The sequence below is a fragment of the Camelus dromedarius genome, chromosome 12 (assembly GCF_036321535.1).
Source record: "Camelus dromedarius isolate mCamDro1 chromosome 12, mCamDro1.pat, whole genome shotgun sequence".
Classification (NCBI taxonomy): domain Eukaryota; kingdom Metazoa; phylum Chordata; class Mammalia; order Artiodactyla; family Camelidae; genus Camelus; species Camelus dromedarius.
This window is the reverse complement of record NC_087447.1, coordinates 45,405,422-45,411,605: the sequence shown is the minus strand read 5'-3', so window position 1 is coordinate 45,411,605 and position 6,184 is coordinate 45,405,422.

Genomic DNA, 6,184 nt, shown 5'->3' with positions numbered 1-6,184 from the left:
CCCTGTTCAGTGAAGAAATGATAAAGTGTGAGCCAGTTCAGAGGCCTGGGGTTGAAGACATGGCCTTGAGAAGGAAGAGTGAATTTCAGAGGCTAAACAGAAGTGCTATTTTTGAATATCGGGCAGATTGCTCAGACAATGGACCAGGTGCAGAATGTCAAAACACATTTCCTGAAACAAGGAAGAATCAAGGGCAACTAAGCATGTCTCCAACCCTTCCTCTTTGGAATCTTCCTTTTGTCAGATCCCTAAGGATTGTGTGATCTCTTTGTTTTCCAGCTTGCTACAGTTATGTGTGTGTCCTATTTCAATCTCTTTCCTTGGACCATTTTGGAGATCTGTAATAAGATCTCCTAGAATATCATATAAAATTTTGATCTGAGCCCTTGATTAAAGACCCAATTTTTTTTCTGGGGCTGCACGGAGAAAGATAAGATGGTCAAGACAGTGGAAGGATCAGTAGTGAACAGAACCTTGACCAAATAGTTCAGGTATAGGCATTGATCTATGGCATACAAGAGAGAAGCAAATAAAAAACAAAACTGTGGGCACTGAAAAGCTGGAGGGCTGAACTGTTAGGAAACTTCTATCTTTATCTTTTGCTAAAAGAATAAAATAAGAATGCATTTCCTTAGGCTGTGATGTAGCATCTGTCACTATTGGCCATGGCTTACCTTTTAGATTGTGGCCCTCAGAGTCCATCCCTAACTGTATTTAACAAACATTTGTTCGTCATCTGCTCTGAACCACTGTTCAAGGGCATGGGGATACCCTTGAATGGTTTCTTTGGGATCAACAAGTAAACAGACAAAACAAACAAATCCCAAAGCTCTGCCAGTTCCTTAGGAAATCTGAAGCTAATATATTTGAAGATGGATAAATTTTAGCATCTGAATTATATACAGGTTAAGTAATTTCTTTTTAAATTTTAGAGCCTTAACTCCACATGGGTTCAATAATTTCTGCAAGAAAATCTAGCTTTTTCTAGCTCAGAATTAGTCCTCAGGACTTGCTTATTTCTGAATCTTGAGTTTCTGTGAGTTCTGAACTTTCTGCCCAAGACTAAATTCTAGCTGGTTCCCCAAGTGCCTGTGTTTTCATCCCATTTTCCACTAGACCTTAGCAGACTACCTTGGGCCTTGATGAAACAGGGCACCTTTCCTTCTCCTAGTTCTGATTCATAACCCCATCATTTCTGACACCCGCTATTTCAGTCTCCTACTAATTTCATCTCTTTACTTCAACTTCCTGTTGTCCCATATCATCACTCATTTATTTATCCCTTTGGTGAATAAATGCTGGCAGAATGACTTGCTTCCATGTCCATTTCTTCATCACAACAGTTATTATTTTGCAGTAAAAATCATTTATGAACCTGAATAATTAACCCCCCACACCAAAATATATGCATTTGTTTAAGTTCCATGGCCATGTTTTATTCACACTGATAACATTTGAGTCTAACACAGAGCCTGTTATAGGGCAGTATTCTGGACTTGCTTTCTAAATAAATGTATGAATGACTCTCGCCCACCTCTCTGGACAAAAAAGTATCTTTCTTTTCTACAGATGCAACCTTTTAATTTAGTGTCGAATCTCTAATCCTTATCGCCTTCCTATTGGCCTAGAAGGCTAATATTGACATACCTTGGCTTGGAATGAAATGTCTTCTCAGATGGGATCCTGAACCCATCTGTAGTCTCTCTCCTACCAATTCTGTTCACTTGATTATCCTAGGGGGACACACGACATCCCTGCTATTTCTCTCTGTATCTCTTGCACCTACCATATTGCCTGGCACACACCAGTGAGGATAGCAATAAAAATAGTAGTTACTTCTTGCATATGTGATACGTTCCAGGCACTTTTAAGTAGTTGGTATGTAATATACAATAGTCATCATAACAAATAGAAGATATAAGTGAAACGACTACTCACATTTTATGTATAATAAAAGACTCAAAATGATTCTTTACTTTTCCCAAGGAAAACACAAACCAAGAGCACCTGACCTATAAACGCTTTGCTCTCAGCTATCAAGCTACATACACTTACTTGTACTATGAAGGAAATGAATAATTGTCTGGTTACTTAGGTACAACTTTCATGTTTGGTCTAATACCATCTTTTTAAACATCTCTCCCAACCCAAACTATACTAGTCTCATCTAATCCCATGCCTGGATTTTTTTTCTCCATTACTTTTTTTTTTCCCATGAATTTGTGATTTAAAATTCTCCTCTTCCGGCCTCTCGCGCGGTTACTACACACTTCACTCACTCTCTGTGTTCTGTCATCTCTATAAACACTCTTCGGGTAGATTTCCTTCCTTAATGTCTACACTTTCATTAGACATGCATCATGTTCCCTGTCTCTATTCTAATTATGGACGTACACTTGAATCAAGAAGGACATTTTAACATAATATCACTAAATCTTCTCTCTGTGCTTCTATCAAAGCCCAGGAGACTGATCACAGATACCAAATTCACCAACAAATACCAACAACTATGCCAAGTATATTCTAGGGCCTGTAATGGGCCCTCGGTATCCTGGGGCCTGTCACCTCACAAAGCTCAGTGGATTAAATAAATCAAATGTTCATTTGAAAATTCCCCATGGTTCAGTTGCACTAATCTATCTGCCCTTCTTTTTAAATTTTTTTCTCAAGTCATTTCACCTTTTTGATTTAAAAAAGAATATATATATATATATATATATATATATATATATATATATATATATATATATTTTTTTTTTTTTTTTTTTTTTTTTTTTGGTCTCCCCCATGAACTTCTGTAGAAGCCTACTTCAACATCATTCTTCTGGAGGTCTTCCTGGATCCCTTAATCTCTGGTTTTTCTCTCTCCAGGCGCCATCTCATGGTTTTCATCCCTTAGTGGTCCTTGACAGTTACTGACACATGTGAACCCTATTAGCTCTCCTCAAGGAATGTTTCTTCCCTATCAGACTTGGAGTTGCCGACATTTTCCCAGTAAGAGTGGAGCACCAGGACTGGCCTGAGATATTTCCGTAAACTGAGGCTCCTGAGTGGCATTCCTGGGCAGATCTGACCAGCATGTGAGCATGGTCCCTCTAAGAGCACAGACCCTTTGTCATCGAGATGTCTGGGGGCACCCTAAAAGGGTCAATGATATTTTCCTTTTCCTCTGTTTCATGCCTCCCTCCTTCATACTCATATCTCAGTCTATATCTACAGGACATGGCAAGTAAGTATGCAGTATGAAAGGTGAGAGCTGGAAAAATTATTAAGACATCCAGCCTTGGCACATATTTATATACAGGAGGAAACTAAGGTTGGGCCTTGAGTTACATAGTACGTGAGAAAGGGTGAGAGACCTCACTAGCAAAGGTCCTATTCTTCAAATTACTCTGATCACGTTTAAGTAATGATTATATATTTTATGAATTAAAAATCCATACACATGTACTGACAATTTTTTTTTCTGCTTCTAGGTTTGAGACACTATCTGAAAGATAAATATTTGATGAACAATGACAGATCATTTTATAGCATCAATAGGATGGCCAAAAATACCTTTTTAAATCAGAAGGGAATATGTTCTGGGACATGTCACATTCTGCTTCAGAGATTCCTTTCTCTTCATGTTGTTGGTTGGGGTGGAGTTATGGTCAGGGGTCAACTTCTCCTTTTCTTGCCATCTGTCCTCTAAGCCTCCTGCTGGGGACCCAGATAGCAGTCATCACTCAAGTCTGAGAACATCTGGCCACACACCCTGAGCCTCAACATGACTCAGCATGACTCAGCATGGCTGTGTTGGGGCCAGATGCTGGCCTATAAGGCTATGCAGACCAAGAAGATAGGAGGCAGGGCATTGACTCAGGCTGGGGCCCTGACAGGAATGTCTGGGCTTAGACTATGGGAAGGCAGTGATGGAGCCTTAGATGAAAATGAAATATGAATTAGGGGGAAATTGCAGCTTGTTTAATCAAATGAATGGCTGGAGGAGATACAGGGGCCCGGGCCCGTAGACAGGATAGCCATCCAGTAAATGTGAGCAGCTGCTATATGCTAGATTCTAATTTCAGTACTTGAAGGATAAATAAGAATAAGATATGTACCTTGCCTTCCAGGAGTCCCAATCAAAAAGAATAGTTGATTACCATGCAATATTGTAATATTTTCCATACTTAAAGGTGTATAGAACTAGCTAAAATACAGTGAGATAGAGTGATTTAGTCTTAGAGAGGAGCAGCCCCACCGGTGCATATGGTCACAGAAACAGATTTCATCACTCACCACAATAAGCTTTCCCTTCCTCCTCTTTTCTACTCTGGAGGTTTCCTAAGCCTACTGGGATCAGGCAAATCGCATAAAAGAATAGAGTGTCAGGCAGGGGTTGCAAAGAATACAAGCCCACTCCTGATCAAATATGGCCACCAGTGCTTTAGCCCAATGTTGCCATGAGGGACTGGGAGGGTTTCAGTAATTCTAACACCACCTACTTCTTATGTAGCCTTGGGCAAGTTTCTTAATGTCTCCATGTCTCTGAAATATACGATGATAACATTATTTAACTCATAGGATAAATAATGAAAATTAATTCAATTTATTGTGTCAAGAGTTAGGGACACAGTATATGCTCACTAAGTATTATCTGTTGTTAACAATATTATAATAAGTATTCACATATAACTATCAGGGTTCATCTGACTTCCAAATGATGATTAGAAGTGCAGATACTTTGAGTATTTTTTTCTTTTCTTTTTACATAGAAATGTATGTATGTAAGGTGTACAACATGATTTGATCTACATGTACACAGTAAAATAATTACTACAGTCAAGTTAATTAACGATCTTTTCCTCACAGTTACCATTTTTTGTGTATGTGATGAGAGTGTCTGAAATCTACTCTCTTAGCAAATTTCCAGTATTTGGTACTGTACTACTAAGAATAGTCATCTGGCTGTGCATTAGATCTGGATTTACACATCATACGTACCTGCAGATCTGTACCCTTGGCCAAGATCTGCTTATTTCTCATACCGCCTCACCCTATGAACCAGTTTTCTACTCTCTGCTTCTACATATTCAGCTTTTTTAGATTCTGCTTATGAGTGAGAGCATGCATTTTGTTCCTTTCTGTGCCTGGCATTTCTTGATTTAAATGTTGGCAGCAAGGGGAGAGGGTATAACTCAGTGGTAGAGTGCATACTTAGCATGAACGAGGTCCTGGATCGAATCCTCAGGACCACCACTTTAAATAAATAAATAAATAAACAAACAAACAAACAAACCTAATTACCTCCCCTCGGGGAAAAAAATACAGTTAAATGTTGGCAGCAGATCCATGAGTTTTTTTTTTTTTTTTCCCCAAACATTGTTTAGACCTCCCAAAACAATTTGTGTTTGCTTGTTTGTTTGTTTATTTGGGGGGGGGTAGTTAGGTATGTTTGTTTGTTTGTTTGTTTGTTTGTTTGTTTGTTTATTAATGGAGGTACTGGGGATTGAACCCAGTGGTAGAGTGCTAAGCATGCACTCTACCACTGAGCTCTATCCTCCCCTTCAAAACAACTTTATGGGAGATATTTAGGCAAGAAATGATCATGTTTCAACTCTGGTCTACATTCTCTCTCTCTGACACTCCCATTCACCCATTCCCTTTAGTCTTGCCCTCTCATAGAGTCCTTCTTCCTCATGTTCCTTGGTTAGTCAATGTCTTCCCAGCCAGTGTCAGACCTTACCTTCTGGTTTAGAAGGAAGAACATTCATGGCTGATTTTTGAGAGCAAGGAAGTAGGAGAGCTTAGCCCAACACAGAAGATAGAAGACTCCTACAGTACTGATGCCCAGTGTTCCTACTTAGCTTGCAGGTGAGAAAGAGTGTGAAGCCCAAACTGATTTTGTAGCAGTTAACATACAACGCAGGGTCCTGCACTGGTAGCATCTGAGAGGACTTTCATGGTCTAGCTCTGCAAAGGGAGGTGCTGGGCCCTTGCAGAACTTCTTATTTTTTGTATTCTTCCCTCATCACCACAGCACTGCTGCCCACATGGTTTCATGTTCTCAGTGCTTGGCACTAATTAAGATGTCACACAGACTTAAATATAGATATGCATATGTTTAGGGACAGTGAATTTCCAAGTCACTGCAGGGTAAAGAGAGAGGCAGTGGGTTAGGCCTAAAAAACATAATATATTC